Below are 21,197 nucleotides of genomic sequence, written 5' to 3'. Positions count from 1 at the left end.
CGTCTGTCCATCCTTCTGTCTGTCAGTCTGTCTATCTATCCCTCATTCCAACCAACTATCTGTCTGTTATCTGTCTGTCTGCATGTCTTTCTGTCTATGACAGGGTGAGCAGACAGACAGATATACAGGCAGACGAATAGATATCTGCTGGGAATATATTAAAAAAAAATAAGTTGCAAAATTATAAAACAGTTGTGAAATGACTGGGAAATTCTGGGTTATTGGTTCTAGAATGAAATAAAATGTATTTATATGGAGCGAAAGTTCTATTTATGTACTTTAGGAACAAAGGCACTGTGCTCATTTAAAATCCATAGAATTTTACACATACGTCGTGCAGTACTTTCTTGATGAAAGTATTATTTCATGACCATTTTACTGAAGTAAAGCTTCAGGCTAAAATGTTTCCTTAAGAATGCATTTTCTGTTAGTGTTCAAAGAACTAAACACACTTATGTATAAAGAATGATGGAGTCATGCACTGATAGATTTGCAGTACACTTCATCTCTTCCATTATGACAATAAATTACAACAGTAATCTGTTTTGAACATTATACAGTAGTATAACTGTTTTTATTTAAGTTACTACACAGCCATCAAATTCACAAAATACACAAGAAATGAAAGCCAATACTTTATATTCACCGAGCGCAAGGCACTACTTATACTGGACCTTTAAGGTTAGCATTTCATTTTATTAATCCTTATTGGATATTCTTCTGACGGTTATCTATTTTACTTATGTTGAAACAATTTTCAGATTTCTAACAGACAGGCAGTCACATTTACAATAAGTGGAGCAATACAAAGCAAATTGCAAGAAAACAAATGCAATCCACAGAGCAAAAACATTTTGAAGAAGTTGATAATTGCGGTTGTTATATTTTTTTGTATTAAGGGAGATATTTCGATTTCTTCCTAATCATTTAGATATTTAAGACCACCGTGGGGGAATACATTTGATATATTTATCAAAATACCATTTTATTTTAAATGCGTACATGTATTGCTTGTGCAGCACTCTTTGTGTGTTTATTAATTTTATTTATATTTATTATGTTATTTTATTATTATTATTTATTATATTTATTTATTTATCTAGCTAAGAAATTAAAGAAGCAGTGTGGAATAGCATGTGTAAATTGAAATTATTATATTTTCTTTATAAAGAGAGGGCTTTCAATTTATTTCTAATTACTCGCACTGTTTGATATTTTTTTTTTTTAATCTGGTGACTAAATTTAAAAAACAAAAAAATAGAATACTGATGATTCACACCACTACTCAATATTTTTTCTGCATCATAAAGCATTTTATGTAGAAATTCTACTTAAATATATGCTACACATAATATTCAATGAATTAATCTGATGAGTGAAATAAGTTAAGAAATTGATCTACTTGTATGTCAGCATCTGACTGCATAAACATATATTGCAAAACCATTGGCTTCAGAGTTTAGGCTTCTAACTCTACGTTTTGCGGGAGCAGAAACTGTCACCTCTTCTTGCAGATATCATTCAGTAAGCCAAACAAAACAATGCATTTACTGTGAGAGTAGAAGTTAAAATAAGCAAAAATGCTTGCTTTACTCATTTTATAGAGCTGGGGGATATGGTAGGATAGTTTTAAGACCACCATCTTAGTCCTCCCTAGTCTCGCCTAAATACAGTGAAATCTTACTTGTATTTAAGTCTGCAGATGCTGCCTCTGACCTGCCTGCATGCCTGACATCACCAGAAGTGATTATGTGCGCCAATCACAATGCTTTCCCGTAGGATTGGCTGAGACTGTCAAGGAGGCAAATCAGGGGCAGAGCCAGCACAAGTCAAACACAGCCATGGCCAATCAGCATCTCCTCTTAGAGATGCATTGAATCAATGCATCTCTATGAGGAAAGTTCAGTGTCTGCATGCTGAGGGTGGAGACACTGAGTGTCAGTCATACTGTTCAGCACTACCCCAGAAAGTAGCCATCTGAGGAGTGCCCAGTGGAGTTATCACTAGGCTGCGATGTAAACAATGCATTTTCTCTGAAAAAAAACCCCGGTGTTTACAGCAAAGAGCCTGAATGATTCTACTCACTAGAACAAATACAATAAGTTGTAGTTGTTCTGGTGACTATAGTGTCTGGTGACTATATGATTAAAGGAAGGTTAGCAGCTTATTCCAAGTTTATAAAACTAGAAACACAGTAAACTATATACACAGTAAACACCTGTAAAACTAGAATTTGAGAAATATTTGTGCAGCAAACTAAAATCTTGGCTCCTCAACAGGAAGTGTGACAATATCAAGAACATAACTAAAAAGTATAACAATATAGGAATGCAGACTGCACTCACGGACTTCAAATATCAAAAAAGGTGTTTTATTCCATTAAACAAATAAATCAACGTTTCGGTCCGCACAGGCACCTTCCTCAGGATGAAGTGATGAAGTATAACAAGTACACATTAATGTAAATCTAGTGATAAATATTAAAATCTACATAAGAGACACCAATCGCATCAAATGTGAAAAGAGAGTTAAAAAAACAACAACCATAAAACAGTGAAAATAGGACACAATCAACATATTTTTTTTTTTAAAAAGACATAATATATTTCAATAGAGATAATGTTTCCGGAACTGCATTGTGAAACTATAAACTACAGTACACAACACTTTGCATTGCCTTTTCTTGATGTTTATGCAACTCTTTAAGCTGTGTTTAGTTTCTCCACTATTTATATTTATCATTGAATTATTTGTGGTTTTGCATGAATGTTTAGGAAAACAGTATTCTAACAAATACATATTAAAAGCTCTCTCCGAGATTGCATTAATGTTTGTTTTGTGTAAAAAATATATGGACAACTTTAGAAGAAAAAGGCTACAATGTCAGCATCTGAAATGGTTTATAGATCAGTGGTTATTAACGTTCAATGATGTACATAGCATTAGCTTTGAGAACCATTTTTCCATTGTAAGCTTAACTCAGTGCCCATTCTATAATTGCAATGTTACATGTACTGAAATACATTCTGCAAAACACTTTCAGTGGACTTCACTAGCACGGGGAAAGCTTTTGTTCCAACAATAAACAGTATATTCTGGACATCTGAGTCCTAACCAAAGGACTTTTATCCATGGATTACTAAATAAGGCCAATTAAACCAATTTTTTAAACATTTAATTAAATTATGAAGCATTGCATTTTTAAAGAACTTCATGTGTTTAATTAAGAGATCAATTAATTAAAGCTTGTAGCAATAGCCCAGAAATATGAAAACACAACAGAAAAACACAGGTTGCGCCAAATACTAGAAAAAAGGGAAAACATGAGTATAGTCCACAACTTTCTTGTATCTTATATACCTATTCACAAAGGTAGACCCAGATTTAGCCAAAGTTTCGGTGTAAATCTCAATGGTTCTTCACAATCAAACATTACATTGGTTATTTCCTCAGGTTATTTTGTCACTGTTGGTTAAATTAGTTATCAGCTAATTAGTTAAAGGTGTCACTATAGGCACCCAGACCCCTTAATCTTGATGAAGTGATCTCAATTCCAGATTCCCTCCTCCACACCCCATTTTAACCCTGCAACTGAAAGCATTGCCATTCTGCAGAACATCAATGTTTTCATTGCAGGGTTTAAGTGCCTCTAGTGAATGTCACATAGGCAGCCACTAGAGCCGCTTCAACAGAAATAGCAGAGTAAAAATCAGATGGCCTCAGACAGAGCATCTGTGTATGCGCACAAGCCTCCCAATACTTTTCTGAGAGAAAACCATTGATCTTGATGCTCTCAGCTAAAGAGGTGGGGTCAGCCAGGGACACTATGAGGGAGAAAAGATAAGTAGACTACATTTTGACTCCCTACAAGGGTTGTTCACTTAAACATAATCTTAGTAGAAAGGATAGGGGGAAAGGTTGCGCAAAAACAATATTTGTCTACTGTGTGTAAGCAACATGAAGAGCTATTACAACAGGATAATCAGTATATGAATAAAATTATTACTATTTTAGAAGCAGTTGATATTGTAAAAAAAATCCAGAGTAGAAATATAGACTTGCCAAAAGAAATGAGTATGGAATTCTTCAGAGAATATTCTTCCGTCATTGGATCAAGGTCTGAAGAAATCTTGAAATTTGTATATAAAAAAACAAAGAGTGACTAATGGTGTAATATATCCCAGAATTGTGTATATATTAAAAAGTCTATATGGTCCTAGTCACGTTTTTTTAGAGCTTTGACCAGCTCTAGTATGGATAGCGTACAATGGTATAATCCCCACCTAGGATTCTTTAGAGTAGTCTTCACTGGTACAGAATAAAAAACGGATTCCAGGCAGTAGAGACGAAAAAATGTAAAATAATAATAAAAAAGAAAAATGGTACACTCACGGTATAAAAGTAGCCAAAAAACCTTTATTAACCATAGTAAAAATAACCACAATGTGTTTTACCTTTAAGGCTTTATCAAGTGGAGGTAAAAAGAACTGATCTGACAAGGAAGAGTTTATATACTTACATAATTGATTCAAATGTGGCACCCAAATGACATCACAACAACATTTAAAACATTTCTAAAATATAAATATAAATATATATCATAAGATGCTATTTATGCGAATAATAAGATTAAAAAAGGTTTAAAATGCTTGGAATATGCAATTACAATTAATCACGTGGTCCGCGGCCATCTTTGTTATCGGGCCTCGCCACATGGTTAGCGCTAGGTCTTCTGGGTAATGTAGTTTTTAGCTGCAATCGGCTCAAAATAAAAATGAGCGCCACATTATTTTTCCCACCTTCTGCCGGCGCTGAGCCCGTTCTGGGATCTGGCCGTTCAGTACAGAGACGAGATGTTCTCAGACATCTACAAAATCAAAGAAAGCAGTTGTGGACTTTGCTGTGAAGTTGAAGTCAAGATGGTCTCTAAAACAGAAGGTTCAATTGATGATGCTCTGATTGGTGGAAATGCATCTGCTGAGTGCCCAGATGAAGGGTCAGATTTAACAACAGTTACAGGAGTTGATATTGTATTAAATCACAAGCTGAAGGAAACCGGCTTCACAAATAAATCTTACAAATCTTATACTAAGGGTTACATGAAACTAATCAAAGGAAAGCTTGAGGAAACTAATCCAACCCATGTTAAACCGTTCATGACTGGTGTTGCAGAGAAAATCAAAGACATCCTTGGCAACGTTAAAAACTACTAGAGAAGGCATTATCACAGAGGGCATGGTGGCTCTGCTGGATTTCTGTGAAGATGGTATTACTCCATTCATGATCTTCTTCAAGGATGGCCTGGAGCAAGAGAAATGTTAAATATCACATCTTGGATCAGTACTGGCTGCTGCTTCTCATCTATAAATCGCCTGGATAATGCAAAGTCTTAAGACTTAAACTGGACTGATAACATTGAGCTTCATGATTTACTTTGGCCCTAAATTATTCCAGTGGAGGCACATTTTTACATGTTCACACTTTTGTTTATAGTTAAATTAAGTCCTTCATTCTCCACCATAGGTAATGGCTCTTGGTTTCCAACAGTTCATACATGATGTTGACTCTTGAGTGCATTTGAGAGGACACAACCGAGCCTGTTTGCACAGAGGTCTTGTGCTTCATGAACAGTTTTTGCCAATAGCAGAATGGACAGCACAGCATGAGGACAAAGCGGAGGAAATAATCTCAGTGCACAACAACCTTGCTGACTCTTATACAGAGCTCCACGCCAAGTTAGACTGACTGGCAGAGAAAGTGGCAGACCATGAAGACAGGGACAGAGGCAGCAATATATGTCTGAGAGGGATTTCAGAGGAAGTTTCTGTAGCGGATCCCCAGGTAACCCGACAGGTTACCTCTGCTAATTCCCTTCCTTCAGCTGTTCAGGAACCCTTACAACTAGCAGGCATCCATTTCCCCCCAGTAAATGGATGCCACACAGTTCTGGAGGTATACAACACTGACAATACTTTATTGGTACACACAGCTTTTGTGCACAGACCCCCACAGGGGATCTCCACTCTTTCAATCCACTTTCCTTTGTCCCAGGCAGGAGAAGGGGGATGGGTTACAGATAACTACCCCCCGCTCTGGGAGATACCAACCGAACACAGTTACACACATTAAAACATATTACAAACAGTAAAATACAGTATATAGAAGCGAATGCTTTTTGGGATACGAATGCTCCCCCTGGGTGGAACAGATCCTCCTGAAATTCGGCTTTCCAGAACTTTCACGGCAGGTATCTTAGCTCTTTATAACCACCTAGCAGCACAAGTTTCCAATGCAGGGTTTATATCTAACTTGTTTCAGATTGCTAATGGCTCTAGACAGGGTTGTCCCCTCTCGCCCCTACTGTTTATTCTCTCTCTGAAGCTGTTGGGCCACAAAATAAGACATCACCCTGATATACGAGGGGTAAGCATAGGCAAAGCCGAATACAGCCTCTCAATTTTTGCAGATGATATCCTACTATCATTAGAACGCCCACTCACCTCGGTACAAGCTCTTCTTCACTTGCTAAAGGAATATTAGGACATCTCCTATTATAAACTGAACCAAGTAAAGACCAGAACATTATCAATCGGTTTACCAATTCACACAATACAGCAACTTTCCCAAAGTTATCAGTTTGACTGGAGGAAGTATAGTCTAACCTACTTAGGGATAAAATTGGCATCCTCATTACAATCCACCTTTAACCTGAACTACAAGACCCTACCGGGCATGTGTACCATGGCCTTCTCAAAATGGAAATCAGTAAAATTTCATGGTTAGGGAGAGTTAACACAATCAAAATGATCATCCTACCCAAACTCCTATATGTTTTTAGAATGTTACCCATACGCATGTCCTTCTCTCTCAGTAGGAGCATACAGAAAATCATTAACTCATATGTGTGGGACTCCCACAAATCCTGTGTCCCATTTTCACTCTTAAAAAAAAACCCAATGCAGGGAGGGGTAGGGCTACTGAATGTAGTGATGTCTTACAAGGCTTCCCTGTTGGAATCTCCAATCAAAATGCATGAAACAAAGCGTAAACTACAATGGGTGGACATGTAAACCACTTGAGTGACATGATCCACACTATCTAACCTAATGTGGATGCCAAAACATAAAAGATCAAAAACGTTGAAACTATTCCGAACTACACAACTCTTTTAGATCACATCTAGGAGATCCAAATAGGTACGATCATGACACACCTCTATCCGCCCTGACAGTTCTTTCTCCCTGGCTCACTTTCAAGTCCTAGCAGGACAAGGGTATATACACTATAGGGGATATATGCAAAACAGGGGAGATTATATCCTTCCCGGAATTACAAAAAGTCTACCACTTACCAAATTCATATGTCTTTCAGTAGTTACAACTGAAAGGTATTGTACAATCCCAGGTACAGTTGCAGAGACCTGCCACCTCCTCCCTCAGTGTTGCAGCCTGTAAGGTTTATGATAGATGCTGGAAGTCAACAAGGCACCCCAAAGCTTTATCATTATGTTATAACACGCTAAGAGAAACCTTGCCAGATATTCCTTTTGGTAAGCAATGGTGGCTAGAAACGGAATCAGAGAGTAACCTGACCCCACAAGAATCGCTTGCCACAATAAATGTGCTGAAAGACCTTACCAAATTCTACTCCCATGTAGAAGCCCATTGGAAGCCTATTTATAGGTGGTATTACTAGCCACACAAACTAAACAGGATATACCCCATGACTTCCAACATATGTTGGTGTTGCGACAGAGAGGAGGGCAATATGACCCACATCTGGTGGTGTTGCTCACAAATTCTCCCAAACAAGCTACCTTCCAAACAAATAGGAGCATTGATTATATTTAGGCGCACGTAGCTTGATACAATGAGTGTGCCCCTCCAGGGCCCAACTCATGGAAAGAATCCACTTATTTCATACATATGAGTGCATGGCCATAGAAACACCAAAATAGTGATTAATTTCACACAGCGTTGCAACCATTTGTGGAATGCTACTCCAAAGAAAACAACGCTATTTAGCAGCTTCGAAGAGGCCTACGTGACCCCCTATGTCATATGTTTTTTGTTATGAAAAGATAATGACAGTGCTGGTTGTAGAAAGTTGAGCCCTACCCTACCCTCCTTTTTTCCTTCTGTACCCTTTTCCCCTTCCCTAGCCAGCATGTTAGTTTTTAACCAGTCCGCTAGCTAAGGTCACAGAAAGAGTTAATTCTTGACCCACACAAGGGCTGATAGACACATTTACATATGAGCCTGCAGGGAATACAGATCAGTTGGGAAGGTAACCATGAGATCAGGAAAGCACTGCCGCATTGAAGGCGACACAGGAGTCTAGATATAATGTAGCACCTCCTTACCTAATATGTAGCGAATGTATTTTCTATACTGTATGACACTCACGCAGTTACTGGCATAACGTGTTCACACTGATCTGCGAATGTATTGTACAATACCTCAAGGAGACTCAAACGGAGAAAGGGGTCCTCCGCCAGCAAATTAAGGAGGTGGAGACCAGAGAAAAGTCTGGAGAGGATCAGATCCTAAACACCCAGAGTTAGGTGGACAACCTATCCCAGCAAGTCCAGATGCTTACTAGGACCATGTCCACACTGGAATCCAGGAACAGGAAAAAGTACATCCGCATTAGAGGCAATCCTGAGAAAATTGGTGGTGTCACCCTGCTCCCCTTCATACAGAGACAACTAACCATCATGGGCCTTAAAGGTAAATTTGAACAAGTGATAACACTTTCAGAATTCAGAGTCTGCAAAGCTGCTACTGCCCCACTGGAAGCACCCAGAGACACAATAGTAGTCATCAGAGACGTATCCAGCAGGGCAGTGATCATTAATCATTCCAGAGAACTTGGCAACATCCAGTTCAAAGGCATTGCGGTGGCAATCTACAGTGGCATACCATTTGCTGTCCTGCTTGAAAAAAAGCAATTATCCCCAACCGCTAGGCAACTGAGGGAATCAGCAATCAAATATCGATGGGGAGAGGATAGCTCCTTGATTGTCCCACGGGGGGACACCACATTTTCTTTGTCCTCATCTGGAGACCAAGTATCCCTCCTCCAGAGTCAGAACTTGCAGGTTCCCCAACTTCGAAGAGCTCAGAAGGATGGGAGCTAGATAAGCCACAGCGGTACCTACATGTTGCAGTATGGAGGAGTGGCAGAGGTGTAATTGCTATGATCTTTTGTTGTGCAATGCATTACTTTTATGTTTTATTTATGTTATGTTTTATAATGTTCTCAAGTAAGGTAGACAAAATCTACTGTCAATACATCATACTTGAGCTAGTTTATAAGTTACAAGTCACATCCCTTACCTATGAATACTCCTGCCTAATTCTACAAATGCAGCAATTAGTCATATGCTTATGACCCATGATGGAGATGTATATTTTCTATATCACTGTATGATATACTCTTACACTGAATCACATGTACCATGAGTGTGAAAACTTTAATAAAACATAAATAAATAAATTTAAAAAAAAGATGAGAGAGATGAGAGAAAAGAGAGGAAATAACAAGGTTGAAAACATTTTGATAATATTAAATATGATTGCTTATAGGCTTCTTCCATCATTAAAAATTGTAAAATAAGAAATGTACAAAATCCAAAATACATCTTGGGAGTGGCAATCAGCTAGTGATGTAATGTTAATATACACATAACAACCATGACGTATTGTATATGCACACACAATAGTGATATCATTATTGCATCAGCTGATTTAATTTTTTTTTAAATTAAACGTCTTAAAAACGTGGCATACATTAAATTTACTGCAATCTTTCAAGTGTATGATAATATCTAAGAATTTCTACATTTTCTTGACTAAAAGAGATTTTTAATAAATAAGTCAATCATTTTTTTATATGAAACCTTCACGATTAACAGCCTTTATATTAAGCAACGTTGTAAATATGTAAAAGGTCCAGGTGATTGGTGTGTACTATTAATGTTTTAGAAGGAGGCATGGTGTCACAGAGTTGCTTGGAGTACCAGGGGACATTTGGAATTTTGGCACCGCAATGACAGCATTCTAACTGTACATTTTAAGCAATACATTACTCGGAAGCATAGTATTCATAAATGTCTTATTACAGAGCACTCATTTTTATGCAGTTCTATGAATTATACCAGATTTAAAATAGCTTCATTTCCTTCTGACATTAAAAGCAGAAATTTCTGATTTGACTCCTCTTTGAAAGAAACTTAACACAATTTGACATATTCTCTAACATTTGCTAATTGCATTAACACTACAATCTCTTTAGCAGCTATTAAGAGAAGCCTTCCTTCTATAGCTGTTATTATAAATATGACTATGAAGATGCTTGCACAATTCATCAAACAATTGAAAGTTATTACTGCCTTTTCTTTTCCCTTTTATCGCTCGTTTTCTGAGTCAGCTTTCCAGTTATTTCTTGGCCGCTATACATCAGACATTAATATTAGTCTAACAAGTGCAAGTTCGTCAAAAATGCTCCCAGAATACTTCCATCATAATTAAAGGATGACATTGTGGTTCTGCTAAACTTCACATTTTAATTTTCATTTAGGGATCTCTAGGTAACTTTTTTTCTTTTTTTTTTTTGAAGTCTCGTGGCAGGACTGACGTAGCTGAAAGAATTACAGAACTATTAGAATGATGTTAGCTCAGTCATTTTAAATCTGTGAGTAATATATCAAGTTAATTGACTTTTCATTCTACATCACACTTAGACAAAATGTAGCTTCACAAAGCATTCTGGGAGTTGTTATTCTACAGTAGTTGAGGTATATCTTGTGTCCACCCATGTTTTACAGCACACGAGCATTACCACATTTATTCAAATAGCTGTGCTATGTCCACAGTGATAACATTGTCAGTTATATGAAAACTCCATGGAAGTGATCTCAATTTATGTATGCATTTTATAGATATTGTACCAAAATATGTAAAAAAAAAAATAAAAAATTAATAAAATGCCCTTAAAACACTAATCTTCAACAAAACTGAGTCTTTTTTTTCAGACTTAACAAGCCTCTCAATCCAGTCTGTCGGTTCTGTGTACTTTCCAAGGTATATTTTTTAAGGTAACAATGAAAAGCCTAATGGGTTTCAGACATAAATAGTACAAGACAGATATAAAGGAAATGATAAATGAACATTAAATAACATTCCAAGCACCATAACCACTATAGCACATTTTAGAACTGTTTGACCTACCTCCCACCGCATTTCGCCACTCCCTGCTTCCAGTGCTTAACTCAATTAGCTCACTCAGCCAGTGAACTAAGACATAGAGCTTTCCACTCTCTCTTGGAAGTAGTGGAGGCAGGGAGCAGCACCTAGCAGACTCCAGGAAAGAAGTCTAAATGTTCTCATCGTTAATGCATTACTCTTTACAATTTACTCTACCAGCAGGGCGCATAAGTCCCAGCATGCAATAGCTACAATTATCATGAGAACCATGAGATTATATTTTATTCCTTTTATATATGATTTATCATTAGATTCGGTTAACTGCCAGCAGGCCCATCTCTCTACCTGGAACCCTCTTCCTCCATTCACCTCTTTCTAGTGTTAGTAGGAAGGAAAGATAGTAATAAAAGAAGAAAAAGAAACATACAGGAACAAAATAAGATGTGTTTAAAGTCATCACACAAATTGGCTAGCACTCATTAAAGCTTTTTTATTCACCTTTTTTTTATCAATTTACAGTGATATTGCAACTGTCACCTGTAAAGGCCCATAAAGGGCATTTGATGCAAATAAATGCCTATTACCCATAATTTTTTGCATCCTCTTTTCAATTTGCAGTAGCAAACTGCACAATGATATCAAGAAGAAAAAAGGTGGTGCTTATTTTCTATTAGTGATTTTTTTTTATTTTTTATTTATGCGCTTTGGCTTTCATATTCCACATAGGAACCACTTTGATTATGTTTACATTGTTGAATACATTATATATTATGTAAAGTTAAAAAAAAAGCAAAATGGTTTAAAAAGCTCCATATAAATCATACCCAAATATGCTTTAGATCTCACTATACTACGATTTTCTCTCCCACATTCTGTCAATAGACAACAAAATATCCAAAGAAATACCTAAAATTTAATGCAATCATATGCAGTAGAAAAGTGAAGTGTCATCAGCAAACTAATGTAACATAAAATAGAAGTGTTCCCTAATAAAATATTGATGTCTGTCTCTGCCGCGTTTGAAAAATTAAATTATTAAAAGCAAATATTGTAGCAAATAGGTTTCCATCCATCTCAATAAAAGCTACATTTTGATATCACTGTCATATTATAACACATTATTTTTTTTAGAAACAGAAAATTCAAGTAACAGCTGCCTGTCCTTTGAGTACTTCTTAAGAAGATGAAGATGATGATAAATAATGTGACTTCTTTGTCATTAACATGAAACATCAATATGTACCATAATTTTCTTTGCAGATAGGTGCTTTACATGTTCAATGTTTATCAAAAGTTTTTTGCAAGACTCACAAGCTACATTTGAAGGTTTATTCACTAAACTTTGAATTTTTGCAGATTTAATCCAAATGGTGGAAATTGTTAATTTGGAAAAAATGATAGTTCTCAGTTATAGTCACAGTGTAATTTTTCCAATTCAGATTTAAGTCACGAAAATTTAGAGTTTAGTAAGTAACCCTGACGATAATGCTACAACATAATTCCATCAATTTATTCTATCAAATAAATAATGACTTTCCCTCCATATTTGAGCTAGAACATTTTATTTTTATACTTATTTACATAGAAACAAACATGTAGGCCTCCTCTGAGAAGAATGGCACAATGACATGCTCTCACCTCTCAGTCAACTCTTCCCCTGAAGTATAAGGGCCCATTCCTACATCAGACAATAATACAGAGTGGCAATCTCACATTGGTATCGGGAGAAGGAAAGGACATGTAATATGAGGTGGAGGCAATTCTACAGAAACCCACAGTAAAGGGGAATATATACGGGTGTCTTATAGAGCCACACAATAAAAGTCAGCTATTCACACTTTAGTCAGCTATTCACACTTTAGTGTACAACCTCTAAAGTGTAATGGTAGGAAGATTCAGTAATAATGGTGTATTACTGAATCTCAAATTAGACTTGGAGATTTGTTTTTGCCACAATCTCTTTCCTTTTTCCATCGCGCCCACGTGGTGCAGGATCCAAGGCAGACTCCTCTCATGATGAGTCCGGCATGTCCCACGCTGGACGCTGGAGTCACGGTCCTTTTTATGACATAGCGCATACACGCTGATGTCATGACATAAATTACGTGGTCCCACGTCATCAATACCGGCCCAGGACATTTTGTGGGCCTGGTTTTAAAGCAAAATACGCTCTCTGTTTTGCTAGTTCCCTGACTCGGCTTGTATTTTGACTTTCTCCTTTCTGGTATCCTGACTCGGCTATTCTCATATCGTACTCCTGATCTCTGGTATCCTGATTTTTGGCTGTTCTTTGACTACTCTTTTTCTCCTACATTAAACCCGACCATTCTAAGGTTCTGTAATACATGCTTGGGTTTTCTGTGGGTTTACATACTGTGTTTTGGGTTATCACACGACCGTGAGAGTTTTATAACAAATATATATAGATAGATATACAAGAAAATTATTTTATATAGATATAGATAGATATAGATAGATAGATGGATAGATAGATGTATATATATATTTATTATTATTTTATTATTTTATTATTTATATGGCACCAGCAAATTCCGTAGCGCTGTTCATATGCATATATGCATATTCATGTGAGTACAGTGTCTTGGTTTCATATATATAAATCTAAATGTATACATATTGTATGTATATGTATATATATATAGATATATATATATATATATATATATATATACATATATATTGCAGTAAACTGATTTGCGCCATTTCTGCGTCCTATCGGGTTTATCTTATTAGTTTTTACGAATCTTTTTTTTCGTAATGAAATTCGAACAGGCCGAGTAACCATATAGCTGAAATATGGCCGTCTTTAATTCTCTAATTTGTTTTTATCTTCAGACATAGTGGTTCAGCTAATGCTTTCAATGTGCACAAGTCTATCTCTTATTAATAAAGCTATGAAATACATATGTATTACAGAGCCTCATAACAATAAAATGTAAACTGTATGTATGACTGTATTAAAGAACTCTATTGCAATAAAGCACATTTTGTTTAGAGCATGGTTATGATTCTGGAATATGCATGGTCAATTGCAATGAAACGAGATGTGACTTGGTATGAGTGATATAAGGAGACATGGCATGAAAATAGAGGTGATGACATACAATAAGGAGAAATGTTTTGTCACTTTCAAGTCACAAACATAATGTGAGATATATACCTATTCTTTGAAACACATGGAATCAGCAAACTTTTCCATTAAAACCAGTAAAATACTAACATATTTAGAACATTCTAAAAGTGTTTTTGTTAACAACCACCATGGGTCATGCATCAGATTCCAAAGAGAAAATGAACTTTATCAGAAAGTACAATAACACACCTTTATCAGAAATACTTATCATAACTCTTCAGAATGTGTCAGTATGAGATCAACGTGTCCATGAGAAACAACAGTCAATTTGGTCTGATTTGTTCAGTAACCATTTCAAAGCAATACTATTTGACAGTGTGAAATAATTCTATTGTTATTGTAGTTGAAACCTAGACACTGCACACAAACTCAAAGCATCTCTCTTGATTGTATTGAGTTTGTTTGGAAAATAAACTGATATCATGTAGACCCTATTGAAATGCATATTTTCATCTCTATGAAACTCAATGCCTTATTTATGAACTCATTCACTTGCAAGCATTGTATAGATACAAACAATATTAACATGGCATTCATTTGAAACATGAGATGCACCAACATAAGATAAACCAACAACTTTGTGTGTACTTTGCTCTTAAACTTATGCAGTTTTACACAACTTCCATATTTTAATTACTTACCATTTTACAAAGATTTTATGGTATCGATATTCTAACAATTCTTCAGACAAGATTTGCCTTGTTAAAATACAAACAAAAATACCTTCACTAGAGAAATTTGCTGCTCTGATGTCTGAACCTCAATTTTTGGAGGTAAAAAAAAAAAGGTAAATGAAATTTGGTGAGCTAGATTCTATTTTGCATAAATTTTAAAAGTATGAAGAAATACATCAGGTGCATGCATGGTTTTGGAAAGAATTAACCCATGTACTCTAAACTTCATGAATACAATCTCTTGATAGTCTCTCAAACTCCCCTTTCCAAAATGTATCTGATTAATTTAACTCCAGAATCCACTTGGCACTGTTCACAATATTCTAAAAGGGACTTCAGACTAACACGCATTAGGTGTAATGGATTTTTTTTTAATAATGTTCATATGTTTTTTTTTCGTAACCATAAGTTTTACCCAGAAGCCCAACCTTTCTTTCCCCTTTTCCCAGTGTTCTATGTGGCTACCCTTTTGCTTTTCTACACAATGTCCTGACTTAAGTTAGAACTCTGGGAGTTGTAATTCAGCTATTAGAAAGTTTAGTAGAAAGTTAACAACTGAAGAATAACTCCCAGAAACCATTGAGGTGATCATTGATAGGGTAAGGGGTAATTTTTTTGAAAAAATTGTGGTTTATTTTTTTTATTTTTATTTTTGGTTTTTAGTGCATTATCCTTATTTTTTTAATAAAAATAAAATAATTGATCTAATAGAAGCTTGAGTATGTGTTTAATCATGACTGATAACTTGCTTCTCCTGCAAGTCAACAGGCGTAAAAGCAGCGCATCTGTGATTTACGTATTATTGTGTTGATGTACGTCAATATATGTTTATAATCCCTATTAAATAATATATTAGGCTCTGTATAATGTGTTGGTTCTCTCAAAGTAAATGTTGTATATGTCATTTTAATTCTCAGAGGATAAATGTTATTGGATAAATTATGGATGGAATAAGGTAATTTTACAACCTGGTGGGAGACCCATATTTTGCATTATCGTCCTTTACCAAACTCCATAGCAGCATAGAACTGTAAAATGGGAACATGGTTGCCAATCTGAAAAAAACGTTGAGTGACCTAAGTCCCTCCTCTTTCTTTACAGTTCCACATGATCAGGTCAAAGTGTTACTTCTCTCTCATTACCTAAGCTTTTATTATATAGTGCTGTATTGTCATATATATATAGATGTACTTTAAATTATTGTAATCTTCTGGATTTGTTCCTGTTATTTAGGTTTTGTTGTCCCCTTTTGTTTCTCTCCCCAGTGACTTTACCCATAACCTGTGCATCAGGTGGGGGCCTGACACCCTTGCTCTTCTTCTGCAGTTACCCACAAGGACAGGATTCTGGGGGAAGGTGGCCACTTCCCCCTCCTTCGCCATATGTTTTGGGTCCCCTCTTCCCCCTTATCAAGAGTTACAGGATATCACAAGGGAAATATACAACAACTGTCTGTCATGCAATGTCTCTATGAGTGCGGAATAGTATAATAGGTTCTCCAGACAATGGAGAGTTGACAGCGATTGGATGCTGGATGTGTCAGTGTTTTTCCTCCTATCCCTCCAAGCGGGTGTGGAACCCTCTTTTTGTGCTCACTCTGTTCGTGGTGCAGCAGTATCAGTTGCTTTCTCGGCAGGTGCCTCACTGGTGGATATCCCGTGTTCGGCTGACTGATCTCGGGAGGATACATTACTTTTGCCCTTCATCACATGTTTCTATCTCTCTTCTCACCCTGCCTTAAAATGACAAAATATGAGTATATGGTAGCTTTAGTGTGCTTATAATCTTAATTTTAGTATGACAGGAGGCCAGTATTTTCCCTCCATTACCCTCCCATGTCTGTTTTCTCTTCTTGTTTTTTGGGGGGCTTCTTATCCACTCTTTATCGTATATTTTCCTGTCTGTTTTATTCATGATTTTGTTATTTTAAGTTTCGAATGGCACGCTGCATCATGTTTAATGCACTGGTATTATATAGAAACCACTACGTTGCTTTAGTTCAGTCTGATAGTTGAATGTGCTATGCTTGGCATAATGATTTTAGTTTGTATGTAGCACTGACCACTCCTTTCATGTTTCTTTTCATTTCAGTTTGATTTCTGCATCTGGATTTTTTTAATTGCGGGTTTGTTTTTGCTATGGTCCAGGTGGTTCAGACAGGGATGTATTTGCCACAAGGCAAACAAGGCTTTGCCTTGGGTCGCACTTTCCAGGGGGCAGCAAAAAACGCCCCACCCAAACGCCTTGTTAGCCTGGTGGCAGGCGGCTAGACCATATGGATCCTGGCATCACTCTGTAATGCGCAAGTGAGCATGTGTGAGTGTGTGTCTGTCAGTGAATGTGTGTATATCTGTGAGTGAGTGTATGTCTATAAGTGTGTATCTGAGTGATTGTGTGTGTCTGTCTGTGAGTGTGTGTGTGTATGCCTGTCAGTGTGTGTCTGTGAGCGAGCCTTTGTGTCTGAGTGATTGTGTGTGTCTGTGAGCGTGTGTCTGTCAGTGAATGTGTATATGTGCGTGTGTCTGAATGACTGTGTATGCCTGTCTGTGTCTGCGTCATTGTGTGTGCATGTCTGTCTGTGATTGTGTGTGTCTGTCAGTGTGTGTCTGTCAGTGAGTCCATGGTTGTGTGTGTCTATGTCAGTGTATCTGAGAGTGTGTGTCTGTCAGTCAAAATGTGTGTTAGTCTTTAACAGGAAGAGGTGTGGCATTGACAAGAAGGGGTGGGGTAAATGTAAATTGAAGGGGGCCTGAGTTCCGTCATGCCTAGGGCAGCACAGATCCAAAATACACCACTGGGTCCAGATGGTCTAGCCATCTTTTTTCAAATGGCATGCTCATTGAAGTTTGTGTTTTTTTCTGTTTGTTACCTGTGTCAAAGTTCTTTGTGGCTGTGGAGTTTAGTAAAGAAGGATAGTCCAAAATACTTGCCTCCTGTCATTACTAAAATTAAGATTATAAGTACCCTAAAGCTAGCATAATCTTTAATTGTATAAAAAATATGTGAAAGGTACTAAATATTTACCATGTAGTGTAGAATAAGTGGTATTCTTAATCCTAGAGGGGAGCTTTAATAAAAATAATTCTATTTCTTAACACCTTGTTCTTTATACTTTAAGCAATTATATTTTTCTTATTACCAAAATCCTGAAATTAAATCCAGATGTGAAATCTTATGAGCACATGTTTGTGATTCTTAGTTCCACCTTCAGCAACAATATGTTAAAACTATATTTTCCCACTCAAATTCCATGGACATTAAAATAATTTCCTGCCCATCCTCAAACAATACCTTATGTTGACTCTCCACAATAGTTTTGTTTTTAGAATAGCAGGAGGTGACACTATGATTAGATAGATTCTGCATCAAAGGGTTTTCTTGCGTAAAGATAACAGCCTGTTAAATAAACAATTCCTAATAACATTAAATTAATGCTTAGGAGAAAATATGTCTGATAGAATAGTTATTGCAAATTTCTCTTGCATCTGCAAATCTCTTGTAAATACATTTTATGTATATGGTGTATTTATTAATAATTTACATATGGCATTAAAAGTATAAGAAGTACTTTGCAAAATTACAACACATCAAAGATTTAGCGTAACACATATGTATGCAAGAGAGAAGAAATTATATTAGGATGCATTTTTAGTTCAGATTAGCATACTCTAGGAGAAAGCAAAAATCTTCCGAGTAAAATGAGCAGAGGGGAAATTACATTGGAAACATACCAAGAGCAGAGGTGCATAGATTAAGCCAAATCTCTTAACATCAAGTGCATCTCTAACATTATGTAGGCATCAGCAATTTAAAATTATATTTCTTGTAGAAGCTTAACTTTTCATTCTACAGATAAGGACCAATAAATTGAAATATTTTTTAAGCAAGGATGTTTGAATAAAGGGCTTCAGTGTAATTTTAGAAGCTATATTTGGAATTTGAAGGGTTACGATATACTAAAAATAAGGGTTTATTCACTAAAGAATGAGTTGTGTTACATTGGCAAACAGTTAGTCAAAATTAATTACAGACAAACTAAAGTGAGCAACCCCTATACAAGTAAATACTCCCATGTCTGCTGCAAAGGTACAGGAAAATGAGGTACATTGTCGCTTTAGGAAAAATACACACAAAGTAAAAACATAGACACTGCACATTAAGGATTTACCACACAATTAAACTGTTGCACTTACTTGAACAAAAAGTGTAAATGATTTAACCCCTCAAGGACACAACTTCTGGAATAAAAGGGAATCATGACGGAATATTTCCGTCATCTGACCTTAAGGGGTTAAGCACATTTAGTCTGTGTGTAGACCTGAGAAAGTCTGCTACACAAAGATGAAACTTGTATTGGCTGAATTTTGTACGCAACTGTAACACCATAGCTCAGTACCGATACCACAGGGTACTTGCTTTTTTTTCACTATTGAAATATTATTTGGCAGATCTGCAAATAGTGCAATGCTGGAAGCCAGACTAACCATCTGGAGAAACAAGGGGTTTATGTTCTGGAGATCAAGCTGCAGAGCTGTGGACAGTTTATCAATGGTGAACCATCATTGTAGTTATTTGTAAAATAATCCTGCTTTACCACTGATGACCAAGAGAAATGTTTGACTTGCTTATTTCTTCACTGATATTACATAACATTGGCTCTGAATCACCAACAGATATAATTAAATGACGTAAATAAGTGCCACCACAGGTTTGCATAAGAGGTATACAGAAAGACTGAAGTAGTAAAATAACTCTTAGATGAATGCTAGAGCCAGAGCTATAAAAAGTATATGCATATAGTTTGCATACGGGGTATGCCACATGTCCAGGCATATCCCAACAAAAGCCATTTGGTCTTCAATATATAAGGAATCTTTAATATGCTTCATTTGAAACAATTCACAGAATAATAGACACAAAAGTATCTTTATTGTTGAGTTAGTAGTTATAAAACAGCAAGCAGAAAAATAAATACTGACACTTTTATGGCTTAGTTATAGGAGTAGCATATTAAGAGTTCATTTTTTTGACCCAGGGATTTTACAACCTTAATACATCCCTAATATTCCCACTATAATATAAATAATAGGGATGTTCATGGGCAAAAAATGTGGTTCAATTCGGCACTTCCAAAATTCGGGACTTCAGAAATTCGTCACTTCGGCAATTCGGCACTTTGGCACTTTGGTTTGGCAGTTCCGAAATTCGTGAGTTCGTCAATTTGGGACTTTGGCACTTTGGTACTTCGGTTTGGTTTGGCACTTCGGCAATTCAGGATTTTGGCAATTCGGGACTTCGGCGCTTCGGGACTTCGGCAATTTGGGACTTCAGTAATTCAGGACTTCACCAAATATTGTTTATGTTTGTAAAAACAACAACATTCCTGTAACATTTCCTCTGTCTTCCATCTAATTAAATCATATTAATAGACTACACACTACTTCAATACAGTGTAAATGATTTATTAAACCAAACATTCAACAAACAAACCAAGAACTTGTAATTGATATAGCTGCTACATTATAATTGGTATAACTGTTATATAAATGTGACATTAAAAGCCAAACAGCAATCACATTTGCAAGCTTTATTAACAGATAAAGAGTTAAACAAATAAACTTTTACAAATGAGGATGGCACAAAATATAGTTCTCTCACAGTGAATGTTGCCAGTATCAGTTTTGGCCAAGCAGTAATTATTACATGCAAAACAGAAATGCCACAAATGCACAAACAATTCATTTGTAAAATTTAAAGCTTGATTATATCAATCAAAATGTCAGTTTTACCCAGAGTTGTTGTGTTAGTTTAAGCATGTGTGGGATGAGTTTAAGCATGTTTGGGATATGCATAAGGCTATCCTAACTATAAGATAAGGCCAGGGACTAATGAAAGTATTAAAAAAAAAATGGGCAGACTAAATGGGCCGAATGGTTCTTATCTGCCGTCACATTCTATATTTCTATGTTTCTATGTTATATGGAAAATCAATTAATTTAATTTAAATATTCAATCATATATGAGATTATCATTTGTTGTATTGTTGTATTGTGAAATTTTATGTTGCAAACAAGTGTGGTTCTACTTCAACTTTTTTTATATATATTATATATATACTATACTATAACATACTATTATATATTGATAATACTGATTGATAGG

General features: G+C 36.1%; 1 pseudogene; it reads left to right on the top strand.

The window, feature by feature from the left end:
- Positions 1-4,849: 4,849 nt before the first annotated feature.
- On the top strand, positions 4,850-5,633 carry LOC134573558 (translationally-controlled tumor protein-like; annotated as a pseudogene).
- Positions 5,634-21,197: the final 15,564 nt, after the last annotated feature.

The sequence above is a fragment of the Pelobates fuscus genome, chromosome 9 (genome assembly GCF_036172605.1).
Source record: "Pelobates fuscus isolate aPelFus1 chromosome 9, aPelFus1.pri, whole genome shotgun sequence".
Classification (NCBI taxonomy): Eukaryota; Metazoa; Chordata; class Amphibia; order Anura; family Pelobatidae; genus Pelobates; species Pelobates fuscus.
The sequence above is the reverse complement of the archived record's forward strand: the minus strand, read 5'-3'. Positions and strand labels throughout refer to the sequence as shown.